At 37.1% G+C, this 12,099-nt stretch overlaps 1 protein-coding gene across 7 annotated transcripts in view; it reads right to left on the bottom strand.

The window, feature by feature from the left end:
• Positions 1–12,099, bottom strand: part of C4H2orf76 (chromosome 4 C2orf76 homolog) — a 70,743-nt gene that overhangs the window by 25,121 nt on the left and 33,523 nt on the right. The gene's annotated exons all lie outside the window — the stretch shown is intronic.

Here is a 12,099-nt window from a genome sequence, read left to right as displayed (position 1 = left end):
CATTCATCTTAAGATGAATGTGTTATCTACTAAAGAAAGCTTTAAAAACCCACATATCTGAATTAGGAAAAACTATGTAAGTACATTTGCCTTTTAGAGATCAAATACACACCAAAATTAAAATATAATTTATTCATTTTTGATACAAGCATTTAAACTATCAACTACCAGGTATCCCAGGCACAGGGTAAGAAGTTACCCAGACAAGTCCCCACTCCTGAGCGTGCACACTCCTGTGAATCCTGTAACAGAGGTGTGTTCACAGCCAGGGCTCTGGTCTCACCTGCCGTACTTTAGAACAACCCAGCCCTGCCTGCATCAGTAGATCAGACTCACAGCAGGCTGATGGCAGGCATGTTTAAACACAAAACAAAAACCTGCTGAGACGATTCTCAGACAAATTCACAGGACGCCAACCAGATAACAGGAGTGAGTGAGGCTGGGCAAACAGGAGGGGACCATGAGGTATGAGCAAACAGCTCATTAGAAGGGGCTGCAGCCAATCCCTTATAATTGGTGGCCTAAAGATTTAACAGAAATGCTAAAAGTCAGGGGGTTTTAGGTGAATTTTTCAGACTTTTAAAATACTGTACATACAAACAAACAAAACAAAAATACAAAACAGAAACAGACTCATAGATATAGAATACAAACTTGTGGTTGCCAAGGGGGCAGGGGGTGGGAAGGGACAGACTGGGATTTCAAAATTGTAGAATAGATAAACAAAATTATACTGTATGGCACAGGGAAGTATACACAAGATCTTATGGTAGCTCACAGAGAAAAAAACATGACAATGAATATATATACGTTCATGTATAACTGAAAAAATTGTGCTCTACATTGGAATTTGACATAACATTGTAAAACTGTTATAAATCAATAATAAAGGTTAAAAAAAAAAGTGGTATGAATTGGACCAGAAAAAAAAAAATACGGTAGGCCAATTTGCAGCAACATGGGTGAACTTGGAGACTGTCATTCTAAGCGAAGTGAGCCAGAAAGAGTAAGAAAAATACCATATGATATCACTCATATGTGAAATCTTAAAAAAAAAAAAAAAGACACAAATTAACTTATTTACAAAACAGAAACAGACTCACAGACACAGAAAATAAACTTACAGTTACGGGGGGAAGGAGGTGGGAAGGGACAAATTTGGAGTTTAGGATCTGCAGATACTAACTGCTATATATAAAATAGATAATACAAGTTTCTTCTGTATAGCATAGGGAAATATATGCAATGTCTTGTAGTAAACTGTAATAAAAAACATGAAAATGAATATATGTATGTGTATGCATGACTGAAGCATTACTCTGTACACCAGAAATTGACACAACATTGTGAACTGACTATACTTCAATTAAAAAAAAAAACTAGACCTCAAAATAGAAAATAAAATAACATAAAACAAAATAAAATAAAACCTGTTGGCCAAAGGCAACCTGTCTGGAGTCCAGCTTCGCCTGCTTGACCCCCACCTGAAACCTCTGCCTTGGGCTTACCAGAGCACAAACCTTCACTTTATCCTGTTTGTTTCTCACTCCCTTTCGAATTATAGGCCAAAGAAATCTTGATTAAACATCAGAAAGGAGAGTTAAACCATTTAATTTATTGCCACTGTATTTCCTGAACTAGACAATGAAACCCCCTGAAGAAAGGGGTGAGGTACAGAACAGATAGCTCCATGAAACTGTTCTCGTTCAGAGATGTCTACAGTCGAAGAAACCAAATCACTGTCTTATGTTCAGTCAAGACTTCTGGGAGGAGAGACGATGACAGAGACCAACAGGAGCCCCTTTCTCCTTCTTTCCTTAGGTCTCAGCTCATGTCACCTCCACAAAGAGGCCTCCTCTGACAGCCCTGCTAAAAGAGGGTTCTCCTCTCACAGCTTTCCCTTCATAACATTTTTTACAACTGTAGTTCTGTCTGTTTTCTTATGTTGGTCTCTCTTCCCTACTAATTCATAAATTCCTTGAGATTAAGATATAATGGCCAGTCTTCCCCAAACCCAGGACAGTTCCTGGCACATTACAGGTTAATGAATACTGGTTCCAGAGGACAGTATTTCCTTCATCATGTTGCCGATAACTTAAGAGTGCCGGGCACATGGCGGGTGCTCAGAAATATACATGTGTGCATATTATTTAATCATTTAATCCCTTTAATCAGCCAATAAGAACACTGAAGTACCAAGAAAGCAATTGGTCAGCCCACAGCATCACGAGCCAGGACTAGAATCCAGCCACCCACCACCTCCCTGACTCCCATCTGCTGCACCAAGAAGGGGAGGACTAAAGCTGGTATCTTCAGCGGTGGCAAAAGAAAAGGAAGATTAGACATTAAACATATTATGATGAGACAAGAGCCTTAGTGGAAATAACTATAAAAATGCTTGAAGAGGAAGAGAAAAAGAACACTTCCTTATGGAAAAGGTCGTTTCCCATTTGCACCACTATGGGTAAGGCTATGAGTATTCGTACGTGGACACACACTTTCATTTCCCTACAAGTGGAATGGCGGAATTGAATGGTAGGTGTATGTTCAACTTGTTAAGAAATTGCCAAATCATCTTCCAAAGTGGTACCTTTTTAACCCTTTTTAACATTCCCACTAGCAGCCTGTAAGAGTTCCAGTTCTTCCACATCCTAGCCAAAAACTTGGTTTTTAATCTCTAAAACTTTTTAGTTTTAGTCATTTTAGTGGGTGTATCGTGCTCTCTTTTAACTTGCATTTCACCAAAGACTGATGATGAATTTCACAGAAGGTACTTATTTGCCATCTATATACTTTACTTTATGAAATGTGTGCTCAAATCATTTGCCCATTTTTAACTGGGTTGCATGTCTTATTACTGAGTGGTAAGTTTGGTTTCTTTTTTAGTCATTATTACTCTAGATACAAATCCCTTGTTGGATATTGGTTTTACAAGTATTTTCTCCAAGTCTGTGGCTTGCCTTTTCATTTTCTTAACAGTATATTTTAAAAAGCAGAAGTTAGGGGAGGGTATAGCTCAGTGCTTAGCATGCACTAGGTCCTAGGTTCAATCCCCAGTACTTCCATCAAATACATACATACATATATAATTGCCTCCCCCCCAAAAAAATGAAAATTAAAAAAAAAGCAAAAGTTTTTCATTTCAATGATGCCCAACTAATTGTTTTCTTTATTCTATATTCTTACTAATTTTCTTTATGCTTGTTCCATCAATTGTTGAGAGAGGAATATTGAAATCTCCCATAATAATTGCAATTTTATCAAACAGATGAATCATATAGATCCTTGCAGTTCTATAGTTTTGATTTCATGTATTTTGAGGCTGTGTTGTTAGGTGCATAAACATTTAGGATCATTATGTTCTCTTGACTAATTGATGCCTTATCATGATAAAATAGAATCTTTATCCCTTATAATAGACTTTATTCTGAAATTTACTTTATCTGATAGTAACACAGTTGCTCCAGTTTTCTTTAGGTTAGTATTACCACAGTATAACTTTTTCCATCTTTTTACCGTTAACTGATCTTTATATACAAGAAAGTACATTTTGTAGGCAACTTACAACTGAGACTTCCTGTTATATGTCTGCCTTTTAGTTGGCATGTTAGACCACCTACAGATGATGTGAATATTGATATGGTTCAGTTTATACCCACCACTTTGCTATTTGCTTTTTTGTCTGTCTGTCTATTCCTTATTTCCTCTTATAGCTTCTTTTAAATTGACTGACAGTTTTTTATGATTCTACTCTTTCCCCCTTTTGTTGGCTTATCAGCTGTAACTTTGTGTGTGTGTGTGTGTGTGTTTGCTTCGAGGTTTGTAGTAAGTATCTTTAACTTACCAGTTTACCTCCAAGTGATACTATTACACTTCACATGTAGCAAAAGAATTTTTAGTATGCTTCCATTTCCCCCCTCCTGGCTTTTGTGCTATTGCTGCCATATATTTTCCATAAACTCCACAACACATTGTTGTTTTTCTTTAAATGGTCAAATATCTTTTTTAAAATAGTTTTAAAATAAGGGAAAAAAGCATTTTCTGTTTACCTACGTTTACCATTTCTAGGACTAATTTCTTTATGTGCATTCAGATTTCCACCTGGTATTATTTTCCTTCTATTAGAAGAAGATCCTTAAGCATTTCTTATAGTTCAGGTCTTCTGGTGGTAGACTCTATCTGCTTTTGTAAGTCTGACAAGTCTAGTATGCCTTCATTCCTAAAAGATGGGAATAGATTCCTAGGTTGACTTTTTTCCCCCAATATTTTAAAGATGTTGCTCCACTGTCTTCTGGCATGCACTGATTCCGATGAGAAGTTTGTGGTCACTTTCGTCTTTATTCCTTTTGTGTAATGTGGCCTTTTTTCTCTGGCTGTTTTTGAGATTTCCTCTTTAATACCATGATATAGCAATTTGATTTTGATATGCCTTGGTGTAGCTTTCTTCATGTTTCATTTCCTTGCAGTTGTTGAACTACTTGGATATGTGGACTTACAGTTTTCATCCCATTTGTAAAATTTCAATCATTCTCTCTCCAAGTAGGACTTCCCTCCCCCATCCCAGCTCCTCTTCTCACAGCCTCCAATTACATGCATATTTGGCTATTAGAAGTTGCCCCATACCTCCCTGCTGCTCTATTTACTTTTCTTTTCCTCTTTGCATTTTACTTTGGATAGTTATTGTTGCTATGTATTCAAGTTTATTAATCTTTTCTTCTGCCCCATCTGATCTACATGTTAATGCTATCCAGTGCACATCTATCTCAGACATGTGTTTTTCATGTTTTTCATTGTTTTCATGTGTTTTTCATTGTTTTTCATGTTTTTCAGTTCAACCTACATCTTTTTTTCGTATCTTCCATCTGTAACATGCTCAGTCTTTCCTCTGCCTTCTTGAACGTTTGCAAGGTAGTCATAATAATGGTTTTAATTGTCCTTGTCTACTAATTCGATCATCTGTTGCATTTCTAGGGTGGTTTCAATTGATTGATTTCTCTCCTAATTATGTTTTATATTTTTCTTGCTTCTTTGCATGACTGGTAAGTTCTGATCTGATACAGGACATTGTGAATTTTATCTTGTTGAGTGCTGAATATTTTTGTATTCCTATAAACATCCCAAGCTTTGTTTCGGAACACAGTCAGATTACTTGGAAACATCCTTTTGAGTTTTGCTTTTGAGCTTGTTAGGTGAGAACAGAGCAGATTTTAGTCTAGAGTTAATTTTTCCCTACTCCTATAGCGATACCCTTCTAGACACTCCACCCAAAACCTATTATGTTTTCCACCCTGGCTGGTGTGAATACAAACTGCTCCCAGCTGTGTGTGAGCTCTGAGTATTTTGCCCTCTGCTACCTTCAGGTGGTTCTTTACCTGGCTTCCAGTAGTTTCCTTATACATATGTGTTGATCATATTCAACTGAATATTCATGCTCCGTAAATCTTCAGAGCTCTCTTTCTGTACAGCTCTCTCCATTCCAATAGTCTGCCCTGTGAACTCTCCAGACCCCACTCCAGACTGCCAGCTCTGGCTCATAAACTCATGGAATTCTCCAGCCTCTGCCTGGATTCCCCTACCCTGCTCTGTGGCCTACGCACTCTCTCCAGCAGTAAGGTGGCACAATCATGGTGATCACCTTGTTTGTTTTCCCCATCCCATCTTATGCTGCCTAATGTCCAATATCTGAGAACCACTGTTTCCTATATTTTGCAGTTTTTCAGTTATTTCAAGCAGAAAAGTAAGTTTAGTCCCTTTACTCCACCTTTGCTGAAAACAAGTCTGAGACAGATCTGTTATATTCTGGAAATTATTTCCCTCTTTGTACCAAGTTTTCCTTTCATTTTGTTTTCCCACCTTTGAACTTAACTTTGGAACCTAATGAACTCTTATAGAATTCAAGATTGCAGAATTCTGCAAAAACTTTCATTATTGGAAAGTTCACAAGAAGGTAACCAGTAACTACTCATTTATTCAGGCTGCGCCCCCATAAAAGGCATCCATAGAAAAATTAATTATGAGAAAAATAAGGCAACATAATAAGTATACTGCTGGCAATTAGGATGTCACAAAGGAGTCTGAAAAGTTAAAACACATGTTTCCACATAAAAATCAATAAGGTCTCTGGAAAATTATTAAAGTGTCAGTGGACAATAAAATAATTCTTTACCTCAAAGTAGAGGTTTTAAAAGTAGAAATGGTACAATTTGTAACGTATTATTAAATGCTAGAACTACATTTAAAGACTCTTAGGAAAGCACAAACACCTAGGGGGGAAAAACAAAAACTGACTAACCAATGACTAATCTGTACGTGGGAGAATACCAGAGTTAACATTAACCAGAACATAGTGCCAACATTTTAACCTGATGAGGGGTTCTATCAGATATTAGTAAGATAATAAGATTCCAAGATTAAGCTATATTAACATGCTCTTTTACTTTACGTATAAAATAATCTAAACATAAAAAGTAAGGAGAAGAGGAAAAAAATTCATTTAACCCACTAACCAAATGTAACAAATGTTAACATACTGCCATAACTACTGCAGATCCTTTACTATTGTTTTGTTAAAGGAAACAATATGGATACAGTTGAGACATTCTTCCTATTTTTCCCTAGTCCCATTACCTCCCCCATCCCAGAGGTAACCGCTAACTATCCTTAAGTTAGCACAACTTCTTCACTGTTAAACTTTCATTCTGTTAAGGCGTAACCACAGAAAATATTATTATTTTGTGTTTTACATTTATAGAGTATTTAAACTACATAATCTACAGTACACTTTGTAGTATCAAAAAGAGAGCATCACTTCAACACTGTATTGAAGAAATGGTCCCTTTGTGATAAAGTGATAATGTGCCATGACTTTGCAACTACAAAATTATCCTAGTCCTTGCTAAACAGGAGGGGCACCAGGGGAGTGCTTCTTTACAGAAGAGTGTCAGCTAATAAATACAGAAGGAGTCACAGAGTAAGAAAAAGTCCCAGGTTTTGCAATCACCAGTGATTCAGGTAGGCAACATCAACAGATACTGAAACTATTGGAAACAACATATGTATGTGATCTCGATGTTTGTAACCCCACACACTACATATTAGTTAGAAAGATACTTTTACATTAGCGAAAAATCTCGTAGACAGCCCTGTAACCAAATGACTTACATATGTATCACTTGAGCCTCTGGGTTGGTGAACACATGGAGATGCCAGGGGGAATGGCGCACTCCAAGAGGGCAGGGACTCGAGGGTACAGCTCAGTGGTAGAGTGGGTGCTTAGCATGCACAAGGTCCTGGGTTCAATCCCAGTATCTCCATTAAAAAAAAAAAGAAAAAAAAAAGATAAAAAACAAACAAGTGACTATGATTAAAAAAAAAAAGTTATAAAGGCAAGATGGCATCTAAAGCAACCCCAAAAGGTCATTCATCACAATGACCAATTCTCAAACATAATTCTAGCTTCCAGTGTTCAAAACACTGGAGCAAGAGAAACTACAACCAAAGATTCTTTTGACACTGAGTGAATCTATTTATTTCAGAGATCCTACTTAAGCAAACAAGGCAGCAGAGAAGAATAAAGAGCCAACTTAGTGTAGTTTTAGGAGTACCTGCTATAGTTAAACTGCTTGGGTTGAATTGCACCTTTGCCTTGTATCAGCCAAGTTTCTTAAGATTCTGTTCCTTAGTTTTTTCACCTGTAGAGTGGGGATGACAGCTCCTCATTTAAAAGGATGCTGTGAGGATGAAAAGAGATCATCTAAAGTTCTTAGCACAGTATCTGATACACAGTAATGTTTGCTATTATTATTATTAGTTCAAAAATTCCTCAGTAATAAGCTATTGGGTCTCTGTTTTGTACACAATTCATAAAAAGTAAATAGGAATTTTCCTTCATTCACCAACCATGCAGAGTTCCACAGGACTTCAAATCAGATGACAAAGATAGACACATAACACACAACTCAAAAAAGTCTGTACCCAAAAAGGTCACCTTTTAATCAGGGGAACACACTTCCCATATGACAACAGAAACAAGTAGTGGTCATATTATTACTAACAGGTGAAAGATTCGAGTAGGCTGGGCTGAGCTCAGCATCTAGCTAAGACCCACACTGCTGCTCTAATGGGCAGCACTCCATGGAACTTGGGAAGGAAAGAACACAGTGACCCCGGGGAGAATACATCCTCCCTGGGACTGCAGCAGCTTGATGGCTACATCTTATTCTCAAGGATTTCAAGGAGAGCCTATTCTGCCCTGTGTCCAGAACACCGTAGCACTCACTATATTAACACTGTAACCCGTAAGACACACAAAGATTTTAAAGTAAAAAATGTAGGCATTTGTTTTCATTTCAGAACCTGAATACGCTTTTGGTGATATCCTTTCAAAAGCAGGACACTCTGTAAGTGGCAGTATCTTAGTACCAACTCTCAACCTCCCCCTAACAAGTAGACAGACCAGTCTGTCTTCACGATGGGTTTATACACCACATCTACCTCTTAGGTAGGTAATACTGAGCAGTAAAACCACCCAAAATTAGACAAAAATAAATAAATAAGGAAGGGAGAAGAGTTTAGAAAATTTACAAAGTCAATCAGGCAATAAAATGTAAAGAACTCACTACATTTTTAAAAGTTGGCTATACACACTTATGTTGCTAACACATAAACCAAAAATCTTGGTTTCCCAATAACATGCTCCAGTAATGGAATCAGAGCACCTCAGAGAAATGGCTGATGCCAGGACTGGGGGAGGGAAGGAACAGGACAAGTCTGGAACATCTTATTCCAAAAAGTAAGGACATGTTCAAAGAAGGACGAGAACATGTTAAAAGGACATGGAGCCAGACTGAAGTGGCTACCACTGTAATAGAAAAGAACAAATCTGACACCATATTAGATCTGTTCCTTTGGCTCTAACCCTGTGCTGTTTCCTATGCTGAGTCATGCTGGTTCTGCAACCTTTTGTAAAAGAATGTTGCCTAGAGCCTAATACACAGAATAGCCTATTCTCAAGACTCTGACCTTTAAGGGCATTAACACTTTTCCATTCATATAAAGATAAAAAGTTGCAGAATAGAAAATAACATTTTGGGGGAAAAAAGGACACTATGAACTCATCTACAAAAGAGAAACAGACTCACAGACATAGTAAACAATCTTATGGTTACCAGGGAAAGCGGGTGGGAAGGGATAGATTTGGGAGTTTGAGATTTACAAATGTTAGCCACTATATATAAAAATAGATTTTTTTAAAAGTTTCTTCTGTATAGTACAGGGAACTATGTTCATTATCTTGTACTAACATTTAATGAAAAAAATTTGAAAATGAATATATGTATATATATGCATGACTGCAAGACTGTGCTGTACACCAGAAATTGACACACTGTAACTGACTGTACGTCAATATGAAAAGAAAGGGAAAAAAAAAGAAAAGAACATTTGTTTTGCTGGAGGTTTACAGGGACACCATGACCTGACCCGCATACACAGCTGTAAGAGCAAAGGATTCCAACACCAAGAAGTTTGCAACAAGCACACCCCCTCCCTTTTTAGTATAAAAGGAGACTGAATTCTGACTTGGAGAAGATGGTCCTCCAGGACACTAGTCTGCCATCTTCTCTGTCTGGTGGCTTTCTGAATAACATTGTTATTCCTTGCCCCAACACCTCATCTCCTGATTTACTGGCCTGTCGTGCAGCGAGCATAACAGGTTTGGACTCGGTAACACCACCAGCCAAAATGGGGATCATTAGTGAATCAAAATAAATAGTAATAGTAAAGAATTATAATCCTTTGAATAAAGTATGAATCCATATGAGTCCACAGTGATATACAGAAAAGATTAAATAAATGGGGCAGGGGTGAGGATGGGAGGTAGGGTAGGAAGCTCTTCTCTACTGTAGTAAAGCAACTAATATACGTGAAAGAAATGACAGAAGAAAAATCACCATTTGCCAATCATTGTAACAGTAACTGATTCAGGCAAAAATCATAAAAGGACTTTAAACTAGTGGATTAAAGTTTGCGAAGTAACAGGACATTCACATAGTCTCAGAATAGACCCCGCCACACACAAAAGTTCTTTTCAATTACAATCAAAATTTACAGTGAAGAAATCCGGCAGACACCACCTTAACCAACTGATTAAAGTCACCACTGCCAGTAATGGGGCCAGTTGATAGCACATGCCTCCTGGTGTGATGCACTGAGAAATCAGCTTTATTTCAGTGATTCCTCTGCCTAAAGATTACTTAAATCTAATTGTGATAAAACATGGGAAAAACTCAACTGAGGGAGGCAATCTACAAAATAACTGGACTGTACTATTGAAAACTGACAATGTAATGAAATACAATAAAAGACTCCAAGATAAAGAAATGAATTTCGTATGAAAGGAACTGAACTAACATATGACCCTGGATTTATTTTTTTGTTGCAAAAAGACTTTACTGGGACAAGTAAAATCTCAGTAAGGTCTGTAAATTAGATAATAGCGTTGTTTCAATGTTAAGTTCCTGATATTCATCATTGTACTGTGGTTCTATAAGAGAATTCCTTGTTTTTAGGAAATACACACTGAAATATTGAAAGGTAAAATGGAATCACAACAGGCACTTACCTCTAAATGGTTCAGAAAGAAAAAAATGGAGGGATGGGGGAGAGTAAAAGAGAAAGTGGGGGAGAGGAGGAGACAGAAAAACAAATGTAACAAAATGACATTTGGGGAATCTGTGTGAAGAGCATTCAGGTTTTTTGCAACTTTTCGACGTCTGGAATTACGTTCATTTTAAAAAAATTAAGTTGGATATAAAGAGATACGCCTCTCAAAACTCACAGAATGGTACACTAAGACGTGTACATTATACCATATGAAATTTACACTTCAATTAACATAATAAAAGCTTATTCTAGATGTTTCATCAAATGTTGATGATTGGAACACTTTAATGATTAAAAACAGAGGTTAGGAACCCACCAAGGCCCTATGAAAATGCAGGTTAAGTTCATGCCTACTGTATTTTAAGCTTGAAATGATCAACCAGCACCAGGGAGGCTGGACGTCAGCTCTGTGCCCACAATGATGAGCAGCTCTCATGATTTCCAGGCTGCACAAGGCCTGCCACGTTCCTCCCAGTCCCCACGAGGCCCTCTACACGCTCAGCCGGGTAACACAACACTCCCTCGTTAATCAGCCACCAAATACATAAGCCTATTTACTATAAGCAAAGCTAGACCTTAATTTTTATTTTTAAAATTTTTATTATCTTTTTTTTGATTGAACTGTAGTCAGTTTACATTGTTGTGTTTCTGGTGTACAGCATAGTGATTCAGTTATATATATGTTCATTTTCCTGTTCTTTTTCATTATAGGCTATTACAGATATTGCATATAGTTTCCTGTGCTATACAGTAGGACCTTGTTGTTTTTCTGTTTTATCTGTAGCAGTTAGTATCTCCATTTTATCCCTCACCACTCCCTTTCTGCCCTGGTAACCATAAATTTGTTCTCTATGTCTGTGAGTCTGTTTCTGTTTTGTAAATAAGTTCATTTGTGTCATTTTTTTTTTTAGATTTTTATATATCATATGGTATTTTTCTTTCTCTTTCTGGCTTACTTCGCTTAGTATGATCATCTCTAGGTCCATCCATGTTGCTTTAATTTTTTTTAATTAAAAAAAAAGGAGTGAAGTCATGGAAGCAATCTAAATGTCTATCGACAGATGATCGTATAAAGAAGTTGTGGTGTATATATGTGTGTGTGTGTGTGTGTGTACACACACACACACACACACACACACACACACACACACACAACAATGGAATACTACTCAGCCATAAAAAAGAATAAAACGATGCCATTTGCAACAACATGGATGGACCTGGAGACTGTCATATTAAGTGAAATAAGCCAGGAAGAGAAAGAAAAATACCATATGGTATCACTTATATGTGGAATCTTTAAAAAATGACATAACTGAACTTATTTACAAAATACAAACAGATTCACAGACATAGAAAACAAGCTTATGGTTACAGAGTGGGAAGAGGTAGGTGAAGGGATAAATTGGGAGTTCAGGACTTGCAGATACAAATTAC

The sequence above is a fragment of the Camelus dromedarius genome, chromosome 4, assembly GCF_036321535.1.
Source record: "Camelus dromedarius isolate mCamDro1 chromosome 4, mCamDro1.pat, whole genome shotgun sequence".
NCBI lineage: Eukaryota > Metazoa > Chordata > Mammalia > Artiodactyla > Camelidae > Camelus > Camelus dromedarius.
Note: the sequence above shows the minus strand (reverse complement) of the source record. Positions and strands in the feature narration are given on the sequence as shown.